Source organism: Tachypleus tridentatus, chromosome 7, assembly GCF_004210375.1.
Source record: "Tachypleus tridentatus isolate NWPU-2018 chromosome 7, ASM421037v1, whole genome shotgun sequence".
Taxonomy (NCBI): domain Eukaryota; kingdom Metazoa; phylum Arthropoda; class Merostomata; order Xiphosura; family Limulidae; genus Tachypleus; species Tachypleus tridentatus.
Genome location: NC_134831.1, coordinates 156,334,670 through 156,355,903, shown reverse-complemented (window position 1 = coordinate 156,355,903; position 21,234 = coordinate 156,334,670).

The window sequence follows — 21,234 nt, the reverse complement described above, 5'->3', positions numbered from 1 at the left end:
TAAATAAATTATTGGCATCTATAAAAAGGAAAAAAAAAATTTAATGCTCAAGATAAATAAATTTTCCCTCTTGCTCAGGTAACACTTGTGATAATTATTTTTGTTTAATCCCTTAATATTTAATCACTTTTGGATTTTTTAACTATTATCTAAAAACAGTAGGCTTTTTTTTGAAATTAATGAGAAAGTTCAAAATGTTCTGCCTACTGAGAGTATATAGTGGTGTGAGTCTGCAGACATACCGCTGTGCTACTGGGGGTAGAGGGCTATACACCTGAGAAACTTCAGAAAAGGGAAACTTCTACTCTTTTTATCAGTCAGGAAATGATTTCCTGATACATGTCAGGAAACTGTTCTACAAACTTGCTACAAGACAGGAACTGGATATAGTTATTGTGAAGGTTGTTTTGGGAAAGGATGGGAATGGGAATGAAGTTTACAAATGGTAAAAATATTAAATTCATAGAGATGAAAATATTCAGTGCTCATATACTATGTGTTAACACATTTGTAACTTTAGCTGCTTGCGAACAGGAGCGAGATAAGCAATAGATGTACACAGATTTATCAAAGGTTTTTACATTATTCCTGGTAACGAGCGTAGAAAGAGCATGACTTGTTCTGCGCGCCAGGTTCTAGAGTATAGGGCTTCGCAGAGCGTGTTTACAGATTACTTGTTGGCACAAAAAAGTATCTTTTTTTCAAGTGTATGTACAAGCAAATGATGTCGAAAATTGTAGATCAAAACAACTGTTTAGATGTATAAAGAACTTTTTAAGAGATTTTGGGATATAAATAGACTTGTGACACTTTCGGAAGTGCTCTCTCTGTTTGGATGCAGAAATAAGTGACTTAGCAGGCTTCAATGAAAGATTATAGAGGAATATGCTTAGAGCAACAGGACCTATGGAATAATAATCAAAATAGGTTAAACTAAACGTATATAGTTGTGAGGAAGCTTGTTAAAACTATAAATAAGCAAAGTTTTAGTATAAATGGGGCAAGACAAGACTGAAGATATGAAATTTATGGCATAAAATTTATGTTTTCAAAATTAGTTTACCGGAATAAAAGATAAACACGATAGTTTGAAGGTTAATCTTAGATTAGGGGAGTTAAGAAAACAATTGACGAATTCAATACTTTAGGTGAGCTGGAATATTATGAAATAACAGAAATTCAATGAGTTTTGTTAGACTTCGAGAACATTGATAATATAAATGATATGACGTTTCAAGCGTAGAAATTTAAAATAAAATTGATATGGACCACCTAAAAAGTACATCATACCAATTACAAATTTTGTAACGATATCAGTGTTGACTTTATAATTATAGAACACTGGCTTGAAACAGATTGTATAGAGTCAAATAGTGAGTGAGAACGATTTATTGAAGTGAATCGTGGTTCATCACACAAAAATACAACTTGTTGTTTTTTGAATTTCCCACAAAGCTACTCGAGGGCTATCTGTGCTAGCCGTCCCTAATTTAGCAGTGTAAGACTAGAGGGAAGGCAGCTTGTCATCACCACCCACCGATAACGCTTGGGCTACTCTTTTGCCAACGAATAGTGGGACTGACTGTCACATTATAACGCTTCCATGGCTGAGATGAGAAAGGGCGAGTATGTTTGGTGCGACCGGTATCCGAACCCGCGACCGTCAGATTACGAGTCGAACGTCTTAACCCACCTGGCCATCTCGGGCTAGATACATCTTGAAGGATGCTATTTTACATTTATTGTTTACCACTAATGAAGATATGGCTTCAAGATTGAAGCACGGAAAAAATTGAGAAGAGGAATCATTGCATGATAAGTTTGATGTTTTCTACATTTTATATATGAAATAATAAATACAATTTTCACTCCTTATTTTCAGAAACTTATTTTTACATATGAGAAAAAAATTAATCATAGGTTAATTTATACAAAAAATTAGAAGGTGAGGTGAAACAAATATGATATTTGTTTTGAATAAATTCAAGATGTGCGTGTTCCAAGACATGGATGATGAAAAACGGTTGGCTTCCTAAAGGCACGATTAAGAGAATCAGGTATAAGCACTTTAAATACAAGCAATATATATAGGTTGAAATATTTTCAGAACTATCTAAAGGCTAAACATTTTGGTAAGAAGAAATTAAAAAATACGCAAGGACTTTGAGAAACAAGTGAATGATCATTCTAACAATACAAGCAAAGATTTTATAAGCAAGTTAAAGGTAATAAGAATATGAAAGGATATTTATAACAATGCATTCGTTAGAGAACATGAAATAATTAAGCTACAAATAAATCTATACTGTTTTTTTACGAGAAGAGCTTAGAAATAATTCTGAGCCTGAACATTCTGCAAAAAATAGTATGATATATTTTTTATGTTATCTTACCAAGATTGAAGCTTTCTTATTGGATGAGCGATGACGAAACATCAGTAATCGTACATCACGAACAAGTGTTTCTGAAGTTCTCGACTGAAAACGTTTTATCTTTATTCACAGCTACACATATGTGAAACAAACCTTTACATTTCATTCTAGGATAAAAATGTTAGAACCAGCTGGGCCCGACATGGCGAAGCGCGTTAAGGCATGCGACTCGTAATCTGAGATTCGCAGGTTCGCATCCACGTCGCGTCAAACGTACTCGCCCTCCCAGCCGTGGGGGCGTTATAATATGACGGTCAATCCCACTATTCGTTGGTAAAAGAGTAGCCCAAGAGTTGACAAGCTGCCTTCCCTCTAGTCTTACACTTCAAATTAGGGACAACGAGCACAGATAGCCCTTGAGTAGCTTTGTGCAAAATTCCAAAAACAAACAAACAAACAAGAGAAACAGCTCTTCAAGTTGATGCTTATCACAAACAGAAGAGAACAGACAGTTATTCAGCAAGTATTTCGTGTGTGCTTGCAAAGTTGAATATATTAACCTAACTTTATGAAAAATAACACTGAAAATATTTTATGTTTACACATTTATCAAAAACAACTTGTTATAAATACGGTATTTGAAATTTAGTGTAGATCGTAAATAGTAAATCAAAAATTCGTCTGTTGTTTTGAATTAAGCACAAAGCTACACAATGGGCTATCTGTGCTTTGCCCACCACGGGTATCGAAACTTCATTTGTAGTGTTTTAAGTCCGCAGACATACCGCTGAGAGACTAGGGTACAAACTCATCTGACAAAAATTATAACACCTAACATAATAAATAAAAGGCTCGTGTCCGAGATTTGAATAAGAAAAAAATTGAAATAAATTAAAATTAAAATCTAAATTTATATTTATCAGTGCCAACAAGAGTTGATCATGTGTTATTATGAAGGTTTTCTTGAATCACACCCTCAAAAAACTAAATATATATAAGAAAAGTGAATTGCTTCAAATTTCCAAAATTCTAGAATTACAGGTTAAAAAACCAATGAGAAAAATGAACTTTAAAATGTGTAGTTAAAATATGAGTTAATGATAATTTCTTGTTTGGTGAAACATTAGGAGAATACTCTAGTGTCTCACCAGCCAACCGGAATTGAGCGACAAAGGTAAGTTATAAATCCAATTAAAACTCAAACAAATTGAGCTTGAACAAGCCTGCATCGAAGGTCACAAAGCAAAAGCCGATGTCGAAGCGGAGAGAGGAAGAAAACTTATCGAGGCCATGCAAGCCCGTTTCTGAAGGCTGAATAAACCTGTATTGAAGCCAAAACGAAATTAGGCTGAAAAATAGAAATTTGACTCAACTTCGATCGAACAAGGCCAAATAACATCTTTGAACTCAATTTATATATTAAGGTACCACCATTTAATAAAAATGTTGTAAAATATTTCCTAAATGTTGCCCAAACCATTGGAATGGCCAACCGAAAATGGTCATTATTGTAACAAAGTGTTTAGACTGGTGAAGCAAAATAATTTTCTGCATCATTTATATTCAGGTTAAAACAGCTGTTCTTAAAGTATATGAGTTAGTACGAGAGACTAACATGCGTCGCGCCAAACATGCTCGCCCTTCCAGCCGTGGGGCATTATAATGTGACGGTCAATCCCATCATTCGTTGGTAAAAGAGTAGCCCAAGAGTTGGCGGTGGGTGGTGATGACTAGCTGCCTTCCCTCTAGTCTTGCACTGCTAAATTAGGGACGGCTTGCACAGATAGCCCTTGAGTAGGTTTGTGCAAAATTCCAAAAACAAACAAACAAACAAGAGAAACAGCTCTTAAAGTTAATGCTTATCACAAACAGAAGAGAAAAGACAGTTATTCAGCAAGTATTTCGTGTGTGTTTGCAAAGTTGAATATATTAACCCAACTTTATGAAAAATAACATAGAAAATATTTTATGTTTACACATTTATCAAAAACAACTTGTTATAAATACGGTATTTGAAATTTAGTGTAGATCGTAATACCGTGTACCCTCATATACATTATTGTTTATACACCCAAACCAACTTCCTAAGCTTCAAAAATTCATATATTTCTCTATGCTATGTTACAAATGTACTGTTATACATTTATTTTAGTGCCAACACTTGCTTCTGTATAGTTTTATTTTTGCATGTGACGTATCTTCTTGACTGTGAGTTGCGCATGTACCACCTGTTCTTAAAATTTGTAGAACGTTTTCTGTGTAAGATTCAACAGTGAGCTAGATATGTATGTAATTGGCAGTATTGTTACATGCAAACTTTGGTGAATGTTCTGGAGAATTGCGTTATTCTTATAAAAAGTGGCTAAACGAGAGACGGAAAGAGATAATTGTTGTGCAGCTACAGACAGTGTGATTTTGGCGTAGCAAATTTAATGATTAACGCCTATTAATAGGAAAACTACCGACTTTGACCAGGAACCTTTTTAGATTTTGAACAAAACGAGCCGTGGAACTTTATTGATTTACTTCAGACGTTACTATTTTTACGAGGACATTAAATAATTTTTCATAAAGAAATGACCCAGCGTGAAGAAAACTAAACAAGCTAGCTCAAGCGAGTTCCAACAATATCAACATTTAATTTGCTCGTCGTGGACTTGGATTGTTGATAAAATATTCAGTTATAGACAAGATACAAGTCTTACTATTGTCTGTAACTTTCTAAAACTCTTGTCTATAAACTATCATTTGTAATAACTATTGGTAATAACAGCCATTATAATTTGTATTGTTTTTTGTTATTTCTATGTTAAAATATATTTCAGTTCAAAAAAATATATTTATCAAACTTGTTGGCAAATAATATAAATTTAATTCACATTAACATTGAGTTAACTGCTTAATTGAAATTTCAAATTATTTGAAATACTAATACATAACGTACGTAGCAGAGTAAATCAAAAACTCGTCTATTGTTTTGAATTAAGCACAAAGCTACACAATGGGCTATCTGTGCTTTGCCCACCACGAGTATCGAAACTTGGTTTGTAGTGTTTTAAGTCCGCAGACATACCGCTGAGGTACTAGGACTCATCTGACAAAAATTATAACACCTAACATAATAAATAAAAGGCTCGTGTCCGAGATTTGAATAAGAAAAAAAAATTGAAATAAATTAAAATTCAAATCTTAATTTCATTTATATTTATCAGTGTTAACAAGAGTTGATCATGTTTTCTGATTATCAAGGTTTTCTTAAATCAGACCCTCAAAAAACTAGATATATATAAGAAAAGTGAATTGCTTCAAATTTCCAAAATTCTAGAATTACAGGTTAAAAAATCAATGAGAAAAATGAACTTCAAAGTGTGTAGTTAAAATATTAGTTGATGATACTTTCTTGTTTGGTGAAACATTAGGAGAATAATGTCTTACTAGTCAACCAGAGTTCAGTGACAAAGATACGTTATAAATCCAATTAAAACTCCAACAAATTGAGCTTGAACAAGCCTGCATCGAAGCCCAGAAAGAGGAAGTCCATATCGAAGTGGAGAGAGGAAGCAAACTTTTCGAGGCCAAGCAAGCCCGTTTCTGAAGGCTGAATAAACCTGTATTGAAGCCAAAACGAAATTAGGCTGAAAAATAGAAATTTGACTCAACTTCGATCGAACAAGGCCAAATGACAACTTTGAACTCAATTTATATATTAAGGTACCACCACTTAATAAAAATGTTATAAAATATTTCCCAATGTTGCCCAAACCATGGAATCGCCAACCGAAAATGGTCATTGTTGTAACAAAGTGTTTAGACTGGTGAAGCAAAAGAATTTTCTGCATCATTTATGTTAAGGTTAAAACAGCTGTTCTTAAAGTGTATGAGTTAGTACGAGAGACTAACATGCGTCGCGCCAAACATGCTCGCCCTTCCAGCCGTGGGGCGTTATAATGTGACGGTCAATCCCATTATTCGTTGGTAAAAGAGTAGCCCAAGAGTTGGCGGTTGGATGTGATGACTAGCTGCCTTCCCTCTAATCTTGCACTGCTAAATTAGGGACGGCTTGCACAGATAGCCCTTGAGTAGGTTTGTGCAAAATTCCAAAAACAAACAAACAAACAAGAGAAACAGCTCTTCTAGTTAATGCTTATCACAAACAGAAGAGAACAGACAGTTATTCAACAAGTATTTCGTGTGTGTTTGCAAAGTTGAATATATTAACCTAACTTTATGAAAAATAACACTGAAAATATTTTATGTTTACACATTTATCAAAAACAACTTGTTATATATACGGTATTTCAAATTTAGTGTAGATCGTAATACTGTGTACCCTCATATACATTATTGTTTATACACCCAAACCAACTTCCTAAATTTCAAAAATTGATATATTTCTCTATGCTATGTTACAAATGTACTGTTATACATTTATTTTAGTGCCAACACTTGCTTCTGTATAGTTTTATTTTTGCATGTGACGTATGTTCCTGACTGTGAGTTGCGCATGTACCACCTGTTCTTAAAATTTGTAGAACGTTTTCTGTGTAAGATTCAAAAGTGAGCTAGGTATGTATGTAATTGGCAGTATTGTTACAAGCAAACTTTGGTCAATGTTCTGGAGAATTGCGTTAAACCTATAAAAGTGGCTATACGAGAGACGGAAAGAGATAATTGTTGTGCAGCTACAGACAGTGTGATTTTGGCGTAGCAAATTTAATGATTAACGCCTATTAATAGGAAAACTACCGACTTTGACCAGGAACGTTTTAGATTTTGAACAAAACGAGCCGTGGAACTTTATTGACTTACTTCAGACGTTACTATTCTTACGAGGACATTAAATATTTTTTCATAATGAAGTGACCCAGCGTGAAGAAAATCAAACAAGCTAGCTCAAGCGAGTTCCAACAGTATCAACTCACATTTAATTTGCTCGTCGTGGACTTGGATTGTTGATAAAATATTCAGTTATAGACAAGATATAAGTCTTACTATTGTCTGTAACTTTGTAAAACTGTTGTATATAAACTATTATCTTTTATAACTATTGGTAATAACTGCCATTATAATTTGTATTGTTTTTTGTTATTTCTATGTTAAAATATATTTCAGTTCAAAAAAATATATTTATCAAACTTGTTGGCAAATAATATAAATTTAATTCACATTAACATTGAGTTAACTGCTTAATTGAAATTTCAAATTATTTGAAATACTAATACATAACGTACGTAGCAGAGTAAATCAAAAACTCGTCTATTGTTTTGAATTAAGCACAAAGCTACACAATGGGCTATCTGTGCTTTGCCCACCACGAGTATCGAAACTTGGTTTGTAGTGTTTTAAGTCCGCAGACATACCGCTGAGGTACTAGGACTCATCTGACAAAAATTATAACACCTAACATAATAAATAAAAGGCTCGTGTCCGAGATTTGAATAAGAAAAAAAAATTGAAATAAATTAAAATTCAAATCTTAATTTCATTTATATTTATCAGTGTTAACAAGAGTTGATCATGTTTTCTGATTATCAAGGTTTTCTTAAATCAGACCCTCAAAAACTAGATATATATAAGAAAAGTGAATTGCTTCAAATTTCCAAAATTCTAGAATTACAGGTTAAAAAATCAATGAGAAAATGAACTTCAAAGTGTGTAGTTAAAATATTAGTTGATGATACTTTCTTGTTTGGTGAAACATTAGGAGAATAATGTCTTACTAGTCAACCAGAGTTCAGTGACAAAGATACGTTATAAATCCAATTAAAACTCCAACAAATTGAGCTTGAACAAGCCTGCATCGAAGCCCAGAAAGAGGAAGTCCATATCGAAGTGGAGAGAGGAAGCAAACTTTTCGAGGCCAAGCAAGCCCGTTTCTGAAGGCTGAATAAACCTGTATTGAAGCCAAAACGAAATTAGGCTGAAAAATAGAAATTTGACTCAACTTCGATCGAACAAGGCCAAATGACAACTTTGAACTCAATTTATATATTAAGGTACCACCACTTAATAAAAATGTTATAAAATATTTCCCAATGTTGCCCAAACCATGGAATCGCCAACCGAAAATGGTCATTGTTGTAACAAAGTGTTTAGACTGGTGAAGCAAAAGAATTTTCTGCATCATTTATGTTAAGGTTAAAACAGCTGTTCTTAAAGTGTATGAGTTAGTACGAGAGACTAACATGCGTCGCGCCAAACATGCTCGCCCTTCCAGCCGTGGGGCGTTATAATGTGACGGTCAATCCCATTATTCGTTGGTAAAAGAGTAGCCCAAGAGTTGGCGGTTGGATGTGATGACTAGCTGCCTTCCCTCTAATCTTGCACTGCTAAATTAGGGACGGCTTGCACAGATAGCCCTTGAGTAGGTTTGTGCAAAATTCCAAAAACAAACAAACAAACAAGAGAAACAGCTCTTCTAGTTAATGCTTATCACAAACAGAAGAGAACAGACAGTTATTCAACAAGTATTTCGTGTGTGTTTGCAAAGTTGAATATATTAACCTAACTTTATGAAAAATAACACTGAAAATATTTTATGTTTACACATTTATCAAAAACAACTTGTTATATATACGGTATTTCAAATTTAGTGTAGATCGTAATACTGTGTACCCTCATATACATTATTGTTTATACACCCAAACCAACTTCCTAAATTTCAAAAATTGATATATTTCTCTATGCTATGTTACAAATGTACTGTTATACATTTATTTTAGTGCCAACACTTGCTTCTGTATAGTTTTATTTTTGCATGTGACGTATGTTCCTGACTGTGAGTTGCGCATGTACCACCTGTTCTTAAAATTTGTAGAACGTTTTCTGTGTAAGATTCAAAAGTGAGCTAGGTATGTATGTAATTGGCAGTATTGTTACAAGCAAACTTTGGTCAATGTTCTGGAGAATTGCGTTAAACCTATAAAAGTGGCTATACGAGAGACGGAAAGAGATAATTGTTGTGCAGCTACAGACAGTGTGATTTTGGCGTAGCAAATTTAATGATTAACGCCTATTAATAGGAAAACTACCGACTTTGACCAGGAACGTTTTAGATTTTGAACAAAACGAGCCGTGGAACTTTATTGACTTACTTCAGACGTTACTATTCTTACGAGGACATTAAATATTTTTTTCATAATGAAGTGACCCAGCGTGAAGAAAATCAAACAAGCTAGCTCAAGCGAGTTCCAACAGTATCAACTCACATTTAATTTGCTCGTCGTGGACTTGGATTGTTGATAAAATATTCAGTTATAGACAAGATATAAGTCTTACTATTGTCTGTAACTTTGTAAAACTGTTGTATATAAACTATTATCTTTTATAACTATTGGTAATAACTGCCATTATAATTTGTATTGTTTTTTGTTATTTCTATGTTAAAATATATTTCAGTTCAAAAAAATATATTTATCAAACTTGTTGGCAAATAATATAAATTTAATTCACATTAACATTGAGTTAACTGCTTAATTGAAATTTCAAATTATTTGAAATACTAATACATAACGTACGTAGCAGAGTAAATCAAAAACTCGTCTATTGTTTTGAATTAAGCACAAAGCTACACAATGGGCTATCTGTGCTTTGCCCACCACGAGTATCGAAACTTGGTTTGTAGTGTTTTAAGTCCGCAGACATACCGCTGAGGTACTAGGACTCATCTGACAAAAATTATAACACCTAACATAATAAATAAAAGGCTCGTGTCCGAGATTTGAATAAGAAAAAAAAATTGAAATAAATTAAAATTCAAATCTTAATTTCATTTATATTTATCAGTGTTAACAAGAGTTGATCATGTTTTCTGATTATCAAGGTTTTCTTAAATCAGACCCTCAAAAAACTAGATATATATAAGAAAAGTGAATTGCTTCAAATTTCCAAAATTCTAGAATTACAGGTTAAAAAATCAATGAGAAAAATGAACTTCAAAGTGTGTAGTTAAAATATTAGTTGATGATACTTTCTTGTTTGGTGAAACATTAGGAGAATAATGTCTTACTAGTCAACCAGAGTTCAGTGACAAAGATACGTTATAAATCCAATTAAAACTCCAACAAATTGAGCTTGAACAAGCCTGCATCGAAGCCCAGAAAGAGGAAGTCCATATCGAAGTGGAGAGAGGAAGCAAACTTTTCGAGGCCAAGCAAGCCCGTTTCTGAAGGCTGAATAAACCTGTATTGAAGCCAAAACGAAATTAGGCTGAAAAATAGAAATTTGACTCAACTTCGATCGAACAAGGCCAAATGACAACTTTGAACTCAATTTATATATTAAGGTACCACCACTTAATAAAAATGTTATAAAATATTTCCCAATGTTGCCCAAACCATGGAATCGCCAACCGAAAATGGTCATTGTTGTAACAAAGTGTTTAGACTGGTGAAGCAAAAGAATTTTCTGCATCATTTATGTTAAGGTTAAAACAGCTGTTCTTAAAGTGTATGAGTTAGTACGAGAGACTAACATGCGTCGCGCCAAACATGCTCGCCCTTCCAGCCGTGGGGCGTTATAATGTGACGGTCAATCCCATTATTCGTTGGTAAAAGAGTAGCCCAAGAGTTGGCGGTTGGATGTGATGACTAGCTGCCTTCCCTCTAATCTTGCACTGCTAAATTAGGGACGGCTTGCACAGATAGCCCTTGAGTAGGTTTGTGCAAAATTCCAAAACAAACAAACAAACAAGAGAAACAGCTCTTCTAGTTAATGCTTATCACAAACAGAAGAGAACAGACAGTTATTCAACAAGTATTTCGTGTGTGTTTGCAAAGTTGAATATATTAACCTAACTTTATGAAAAATAACACTGAAAATATTTTATGTTTACACATTTATCAAAAACAACTTGTTATATATACGGTATTTCAAATTTAGTGTAGATCGTAATACTGTGTACCCTCATATACATTATTGTTTATACACCCAAACCAACTTCCTAAATTTCAAAATTGATATATTTCTCTATGCTATGTTACAAATGTACTGTTATACATTTATTTTAGTGCCAACACTTGCTTCTGTATAGTTTTATTTTTGCATGTGACGTATGTTCCTGACTGTGAGTTGCGCATGTACCACCTGTTCTTAAAATTTGTAGAACGTTTTCTGTGTAAGATTCAAAAGTGAGCTAGGTATGTATGTAATTGGCAGTATTGTTACAAGCAAACTTTGGTCAATGTTCTGGAGAATTGCGTTAAACCTATAAAAGTGGCTATACGAGAGACGGAAAGAGATAATTGTTGTGCAGCTACAGACAGTGTGATTTTGGCGTAGCAAATTTAATGATTAACGCCTATTAATAGGAAAACTACCGACTTTGACCAGGAACGTTTTAGATTTTGAACAAAACGAGCCGTGGAACTTTATTGACTTACTTCAGACGTTACTATTCTTACGAGGACATTAAATATTTTTTCATAATGAAGTGACCCAGCGTGAAGAAAATCAAACAAGCTAGCTCAAGCGAGTTCCAACAGTATCAACTCACATTTAATTTGCTCGTCGTGGACTTGGATTGTTGATAAAATATTCAGTTATAGACAAGATATAAGTCTTACTATTGTCTGTAACTTTGTAAAACTGTTGTATATAAACTATTATCTTTTATAACTATTGGTAATAACTGCCATTATAATTTGTATTGTTTTTTGTTATTTCTATGTTAAAATATATTTCAGTTCAAAAAAATATATTTATCAAACTTGTTGGCAAATAATATAAATTTAATTCACATTAACATTGAGTTAACTGCTTAATTGAAATTTCAAATTATTTGAAATACTAATACATAACGTACGTAGCAGAGTAAATCAAAAACTCGTCTATTGTTTTGAATTAAGCACAAAGCTACACAATGGGCTATCTGTGCTTTGCCCACCACGAGTATCGAAACTTGGTTTGTAGTGTTTTAAGTCCGCAGACATACCGCTGAGGTACTAGGACTCATCTGACAAAAATTATAACACCTAACATAATAAATAAAAGGCTCGTGTCCGAGATTTGAATAAGAAAAAAAAATTGAAATAAATTAAAATTCAAATCTTAATTTCATTTATATTTATCAGTGTTAACAAGAGTTGATCATGTTTTCTGATTATCAAGGTTTTCTTAAATCAGACCCTCAAAAAACTAGATATATATAAGAAAAGTGAATTGCTTCAAATTTCCAAAATTCTAGAATTACAGGTTAAAAAATCAATGAGAAAAATGAACTTCAAAGTGTGTAGTTAAAATATTAGTTGATGATACTTTCTTGTTTGGTGAAACATTAGGAGAATAATGTCTTACTAGTCAACCAGAGTTCAGTGACAAAGATACGTTATAAATCCAATTAAAACTCCAACAAATTGAGCTTGAACAAGCCTGCATCGAAGCCCAGAAAGAGGAAGTCCATATCGAAGTGGAGAGAGGAAGCAAACTTTTCGAGGCCAAGCAAGCCCGTTTCTGAAGGCTGAATAAACCTGTATTGAAGCCAAAACGAAATTAGGCTGAAAAATAGAAATTTGACTCAACTTCGATCGAACAAGGCCAAATGACAACTTTGAACTCAATTTATATATTAAGGTACCACCACTTAATAAAAATGTTATAAAATATTTCCCAATGTTGCCCAAACCATGGAATCGCCAACCGAAAATGGTCATTGTTGTAACAAAGTGTTTAGACTGGTGAAGCAAAAGAATTTTCTGCATCATTTATGTTAAGGTTAAAACAGCTGTTCTTAAAGTGTATGAGTTAGTACGAGAGACTAACATGCGTCGCGCCAAACATGCTCGCCCTTCCAGCCGTGGGGCGTTATAATGTGACGGTCAATCCCATTATTCGTTGGTAAAAGAGTAGCCCAAGAGTTGGCGGTTGGATGTGATGACTAGCTGCCTTCCCTCTAATCTTGCACTGCTAAATTAGGGACGGCTTGCACAGATAGCCCTTGAGTAGGTTTGTGCAAAATTCCAAAACAAACAAACAAACAAGAGAAACAGCTCTTCTAGTTAATGCTTATCACAAACAGAAGAGAACAGACAGTTATTCAACAAGTATTTCGTGTGTGTTTGCAAAGTTGAATATATTAACCTAACTTTATGAAAAATAACACTGAAAATATTTTATGTTTACACATTTATCAAAAACAACTTGTTATATATACGGTATTTCAAATTTAGTGTAGATCGTAATACTGTGTACCCTCATATACATTATTGTTTATACACCCAAACCAACTTCCTAAATTTCAAAATTGATATATTTCTCTATGCTATGTTACAAATGTACTGTTATACATTTATTTTAGTGCCAACACTTGCTTCTGTATAGTTTTATTTTTGCATGTGACGTATGTTCCTGACTGTGAGTTGCGCATGTACCACCTGTTCTTAAAATTTGTAGAACGTTTTCTGTGTAAGATTCAAAAGTGAGCTAGGTATGTATGTAATTGGCAGTATTGTTACAAGCAAACTTTGGTCAATGTTCTGGAGAATTGCGTTAAACCTATAAAAGTGGCTATACGAGAGACGGAAAGAGATAATTGTTGTGCAGCTACAGACAGTGTGATTTTGGCGTAGCAAATTTAATGATTAACGCCTATTAATAGGAAAACTACCGACTTTGACCAGGAACGTTTTAGATTTTGAACAAAACGAGCCGTGGAACTTTATTGACTTACTTCAGACGTTACTATTCTTACGAGGACATTAAATATTTTTTCATAATGAAGTGACCCAGCGTGAAGAAAATCAAACAAGCTAGCTCAAGCGAGTTCCAACAGTATCAACTCACATTTAATTTGCTCGTCGTGGACTTGGATTGTTGATAAAATATTCAGTTATAGACAAGATATAAGTCTTACTATTGTCTGTAACTTTGTAAAACTGTTGTATATAAACTATTATCTTTTATAACTATTGGTAATAACTGCCATTATAATTTGTATTGTTTTTTGTTATTTCTATGTTAAAATATATTTCAGTTCAAAAAAATATATTTATCAAACTTGTTGGCAAATAATATAAATTTAATTCACATTAACATTGAGTTAACTGCTTAATTGAAATTTCAAATTATTTGAAATACTAATACATAACGTACGTAGCAGAGTAAATCAAAAACTCGTCTATTGTTTTGAATTAAGCACAAAGCTACACAATGGGCTATCTGTGCTTTGCCCACCACGAGTATCGAAACTTGGTTTGTAGTGTTTTAAGTCCGCAGACATACCGCTGAGGTACTAGGACTCATCTGACAAAAATTATAACACCTAACATAATAAATAAAAGGCTCGTGTCCGAGATTTGAATAAGAAAAAAATTGAAATAAATTAAAATTCAAATCTTAATTTCATTTATATTTATCAGTGTTAACAAGAGTTGATCATGTTTTCTGATTATCAAGGTTTTCTTAAATCAGACCCTCAAAAAACTAGATATATATAAGAAAAGTGAATTGCTTCAAATTTCCAAAATTCTAGAATTACAGGTTAAAAAATCAATGAGAAAAATGAACTTCAAAGTGTGTAGTTAAAATATTAGTTGATGATACTTTCTTGTTTGGTGAAACATTAGGAGAATAATGTCTTACTAGTCAACCAGAGTTCAGTGACAAAGATACGTTATAAATCCAATTAAAACTCCAACAAATTGAGCTTGAACAAGCCTGCATCGAAGCCCAGAAAGAGGAAGTCCATATCGAAGTGGAGAGAGGAAGCAAACTTTTCGAGGCCAAGCAAGCCCGTTTCTGAAGGCTGAATAAACCTGTATTGAAGCCAAAACGAAATTAGGCTGAAAAATAGAAATTTGACTCAACTTCGATCGAACAAGGCCAAATGACAACTTTGAACTCAATTTATATATTAAGGTACCACCACTTAATAAAAATGTTATAAAATATTTCCCAATGTTGCCCAAACCATGGAATCGCCAACCGAAAATGGTCATTGTTGTAACAAAGTGTTTAGACTGGTGAAGCAAAAGAATTTTCTGCATCATTTATGTTAAGGTTAAAACAGCTGTTCTTAAAGTGTATGAGTTAGTACGAGAGACTAACATGCGTCGCGCCAAACATGCTCGCCCTTCCAGCCGTGGGGCGTTATAATGTGACGGTCAATCCCATTATTCGTTGGTAAAAGAGTAGCCCAAGAGTTGGCGGTTGGATGTGATGACTAGCTGCCTTCCCTCTAATCTTGCACTGCTAAATTAGGGACGGCTTGCACAGATAGCCCTTGAGTAGGTTTGTGCAAAATTCCAAAACAAACAAACAAACAAGAGAAACAGCTCTTCTAGTTAATGCTTATCACAAACAGAAGAGAACAGACAGTTATTCAACAAGTATTTCGTGTGTGTTTGCAAAGTTGAATATATTAACCTAACTTTATGAAAAATAACACTGAAAATATTTTATGTTTACACATTTATCAAAAACAACTTGTTATATATACGGTATTTCAAATTTAGTGTAGATCGTAATACTGTGTACCCTCATATACATTATTGTTTATACACCCAAACCAACTTCCTAAATTTCAAAATTGATATATTTCTCTATGCTATGTTACAAATGTACTGTTATACATTTATTTTAGTGCCAACACTTGCTTCTGTATAGTTTTATTTTTGCATGTGACGTATGTTCCTGACTGTGAGTTGCGCATGTACCACCTGTTCTTAAAATTTGTAGAACGTTTTCTGTGTAAGATTCAAAAGTGAGCTAGGTATGTATGTAATTGGCAGTATTGTTACAAGCAAACTTTGGTCAATGTTCTGGAGAATTGCGTTAAACCTATAAAAGTGGCTATACGAGAGACGGAAAGAGATAATTGTTGTGCAGCTACAGACAGTGTGATTTTGGCGTAGCAAATTTAATGATTAACGCCTATTAATAGGAAAACTACCGACTTTGACCAGGAACGTTTTAGATTTTGAACAAAACGAGCCGTGGAACTTTATTGACTTACTTCAGACGTTACTATTCTTACGAGGACATTAAATATTTTTTCATAATGAAGTGACCCAGCGTGAAGAAAATCAAACAAGCTAGCTCAAGCGAGTTCCAACAGTATCAACTCACATTTAATTTGCTCGTCGTGGACTTGGATTGTTGATAAAATATTCAGTTATAGACAAGATATAAGTCTTACTATTGTCTGTAACTTTGTAAAACTGTTGTATATAAACTATTATCTTTTATAACTATTGGTAATAACTGCCATTATAATTTGTATTGTTTTTTGTTATTTCTATGTTAAAATATATTTCAGTTCAAAAAAATATATTTATCAAACTTGTTGGCAAATAATATAAATTTAATTCACATTAACATTGAGTTAACTGCTTAATTGAAATTTCAAATTATTTGAAATACTAATACATAACGTACGTAGCAGAGTAAATCAAAAACTCGTCTATTGTTTTGAATTAAGCACAAAGCTACACAATGGGCTATCTGTGCTTTGCCCACCACGAGTATCGAAACTTGGTTTGTAGTGTTTTAAGTCCGCAGACATACCGCTGAGGTACTAGGACTCATCTGACAAAAATTATAACACCTAACATAATAAATAAAAGGCTCGTGTCCGAGATTTGAATAAGAAAAAAAAATTGAAATAAATTAAAATTCAAATCTTAATTTCATTTATATTTATCAGTGTTAACAAGAGTTGATCATGTTTTCTGATTATCAAGGTTTTCTTAAATCAGACCCTCAAAAAACTAGATATATATAAGAAAAGTGAATTGCTTCAAATTTCCAAAATTCTAGAATTACAGGTTAAAAAATCAATGAGAAAAATGAACTTCAAAGTGTGTAGTTAAAATATTAGTTGATGATACTTTCTTGTTTGGTGAAACATTAGGAGAATAATGTCTTACTAGTCAACCAGAGTTCAGTGACAAAGATACGTTATAAATCCAATTAAAACTCCAACAAATTGAGCTTGAACAAGCCTGCATCGAAGCCCAGAAAGAGGAAGTCCATATCGAAGTGGAGAGAGGAAGCAAACTTTTCGAGGCCAAGCAAGCCCGTTTCTGAAGGCTGAATAAACCTGTATTGAAGCCAAAACGAAATTAGGCTGAAAAATAGAAATTTGACTCAACTTCGATCGAACAAGGCCAAATGACAACTTTGAACTCAATTTATATATTAAGGTACCACCACTTAATAAAAATGTTATAAAATATTTCCCAATGTTGCCCAAACCATGGAATCGCCAACCGAAAATGGTCATTGTTGTAACAAAGTGTTTAGACTGGTGAAGCAAAAGAATTTTCTGCATCATTTATGTTAAGGTTAAAACAGCTGTTCTTAAAGTGTATGAGTTAGTACGAGAGACTAACATGCGTCGCGCCAAACATGCTCGCCCTTCCAGCCGTGGGGCGTTATAATGTGACGGTCAATCCCATTATTCGTTGGTAAAAGAGTAGCCCAAGAGTTGGCGGTTGGATGTGATGACTAGCTGCCTTCCCTCTAATCTTGCACTGCTAAATTAGGGACGGCTTGCACAGATAGCCCTTGAGTAGGTTTGTGCAAAATTCCAAAACAAACAAACAAACAAGAGAAACAGCTCTTCTAGTTAATGCTTATCACAAACAGAAGAGAACAGACAGTTATTCAACAAGTATTTCGTGTGTGTTTGCAAAGTTGAATATATTAACCTAACTTTATGAAAAATAACACTGAAAATATTTTATGTTTACACATTTATCAAAAACAACTTGTTATATATACGGTATTTCAAATTTAGTGTAGATCGTAATACTGTGTACCCTCATATACATTATTGTTTATACACCCAAACCAACTTCCTAAATTTCAAAATTGATATATTTCTCTATGCTATGTTACAAATGTACTGTTATACATTTATTTTAGTGCCAACACTTGCTTCTGTATAGTTTTATTTTTGCATGTGACGTATGTTCCTGACTGTGAGTTGCGCATGTACCACCTGTTCTTAAAATTTGTAGAACGTTTTCTGTGTAAGATTCAAAAGTGAGCTAGGTATGTATGTAATTGGCAGTATTGTTACAAGCAAACTTTGGTCAATGTTCTGGAGAATTGCGTTAAACCTATAAAAGTGGCTATACGAGAGACGGAAAGAGATAATTGTTGTGCAGCTACAGACAGTGTGATTTTGGCGTAGCAAATTTAATGATTAACGCCTATTAATAGGAAAACTACCGACTTTGACCAGGAACGTTTTAGATTTTGAACAAAACGAGCCGTGGAACTTTATTGACTTACTTCAGACGTTACTATTCTTACGAGGACATTAAATATTTTTTTCATAATGAAGTGACCCAGCGTGAAGAAAATCAAACAAGCTAGCTCAAGCGAGTTCCAACAGTATCAACTCACATTTAATTTGCTCGTCGTGGACTTGGATTGTTGATAAAATATTCAGTTATAGACAAGATATAAGTCTTACTATTGTCTGTAACTTTGTAAAACTGTTGTATATAAACTATTATCTTTTATAACTATTGGTAATAACTGCCATTATAATTTGTATTGTTTTTTGTTATTTCTATGTTAAAATATATTTCAGTTCAAAAAAATATATTTATCAAACTTGTTGGCAAATAATATAAATTTAATTCACATTAACATTGAGTTAACTGCTTAATTGAAATTTCAAATTATTTGAAATACTAATACATAACGTACGTAGCAGAGTAAATCAAAAACTCGTCTATTGTTTTGAATTAAGCACAAAGCTACACAATGGGCTATCTGTGCTTTGCCCACCACGAGTATCGAAACTTGGTTTGTAGTGTTTTAAGTCCGCAGACATACCGCTGAGGTACTAGGACTCATCTGACAAAAATTATAACACCTAACATAATAAATAAAAGGCTCGTGTCCGAGATTTGAATAAGAAAAAAAAATTGAAATAAATTAAAATTCAAATCTTAATTTCATTTATATTTATCAGTGTTAACAAGAGTTGATCATGTTTTCTGATTATCAAGGTTTTCTTAAATCAGACCCTCAAAAAACTAGATATATATAAGAAAAGTGAATTGCTTCAAATTTCCAAAATTCTAGAATTACAGGTTAAAAAATCAATGAGAAAAATGAACTTCAAAGTGTGTAGTTAAAATATTAGTTGATGATACTTTCTTGTTTGGTGAAACATTAGGAGAATAATGTCTTACTAGTCAACCAGAGTTCAGTGACAAAGATACGTTATAAATCCAATTAAAACTCCAACAAATTGAGCTTGAACAAGCCTGCATCGAAGCCCAGAAAGAGGAAGTCCATATCGAAGTGGAGAGAGGAAGCAAACTTTTCGAGGCCAAGCAAGCCCGTTTCTGAAGGCTGAATAAACCTGTATTGAAGCCAAAACGAAATTAGGCTGAAAAATAGAAATTTGACTCAACTTCGATCGAACAAGGCCAAATGACAACTTTGAACTCAATTTATATATTAAGGTACCACCACTTAATAAAAATGTTATAAAATATTTCCCAATGTTGCCCAAACCATGGAATCGCCAACCGAAAATGGTCATTGTTGTAACAAAGTGTTTAGACTGGTGAAGCAAAAGAATTTTCTGCATCATTTATGTTAAGGTTAAAACAGCTGTTCTTAAAGTGTATGAGTTAGTACGAGAGACTAACATGCGTCGCGCCAAACATGCTCGCCCTTCCAGCCGTGGGGCGTTATAATGTGACGGTCAATCCCATTATTCGTTGGTAAAAGAGTAGCCCAAGAGTTGGCGGTTGGATGTGATGACTAGCTGCCTTCCCTCTAATCTTGCACTGCTAAATTAGGGACGGCTTGCACAGATAGCCCTTGAGTAGGTTTGTGCAAAATTCCAAAAACAAACAAACAAACAAGAGAAACAGCTCTTCTAGTTAATGCTTATCACAAACAGAAGAGAACAGACAGTTATTCAACAAGTATTTCGTGTGTGTTTGCAAAGTTGAATATATTAACCTAACTTTATGAAAAATAACACTGAAAATATTTTATGTTTACACATTTATCAAAAACAACTTGTTATATATACGGTATTTCAAATTTAGTGTAGATCGTAATACTGTGTACCCTCATATACATTATTGTTTATACACCCAAACCAACTTCCTAAATTTCAAAAATTGATATATTTCTCTATGCTATGTTACAAATGTACTGTTATACATTTATTTTAGTGCCAACACTTGCTTCTGTATAGTTTTATTTTTGCATGTGACGTATGTTCCTGACTGTGAGTTGCGCATGTACCACCTGTTCTTAAAATTTGTAGAACGTTTTCTGTGTAAGATTCAAAAGTGAGCTAGGTATGTATGTAATTGGCAGTATTGTTACAAGCAAACTTTGGTCAATGTTCTGGAGAATTGCGTTAAACCTATAAAAGTGGCTATACGAGAGACGGAAAGAGATAATTGTTGTGCAGCTACAGACAGTGTGATTTTGGCGTAGCAAATTTAATGATTAACGCCTATTAATAGGAAAACTACCAACTTTGACCAGGAACGTTTTTAGATTTTGAACAAAACGAGCCGTGGAACTTTATTGACTTACTTCAGACGTTACTATTCTTACGAGGACATTAAATATTTTTTTCATAATGAAGTGACCCAGCGTGAAGAAAATCAAACAAGCTAGCTCAAGCGAGTTCCAACAGTATCAACTCACATTTAATTTGCTCGTCGTGGACTTGGATTGTTGATAAAATATTCAGTTATAGACAAGATATAAGTCTTACTATTGTCTGTAACTTTGTAAAACTGTTGTATATAAACTATTATCTTTTATAACTATTGGTAATAACTGCCATTATAATTTGTATTGTTTTTTGTTATTTCTATGTTAAAATATATTTCAGTTCAAAAAAATATATTTATCAAACTTGTTGGCAAAT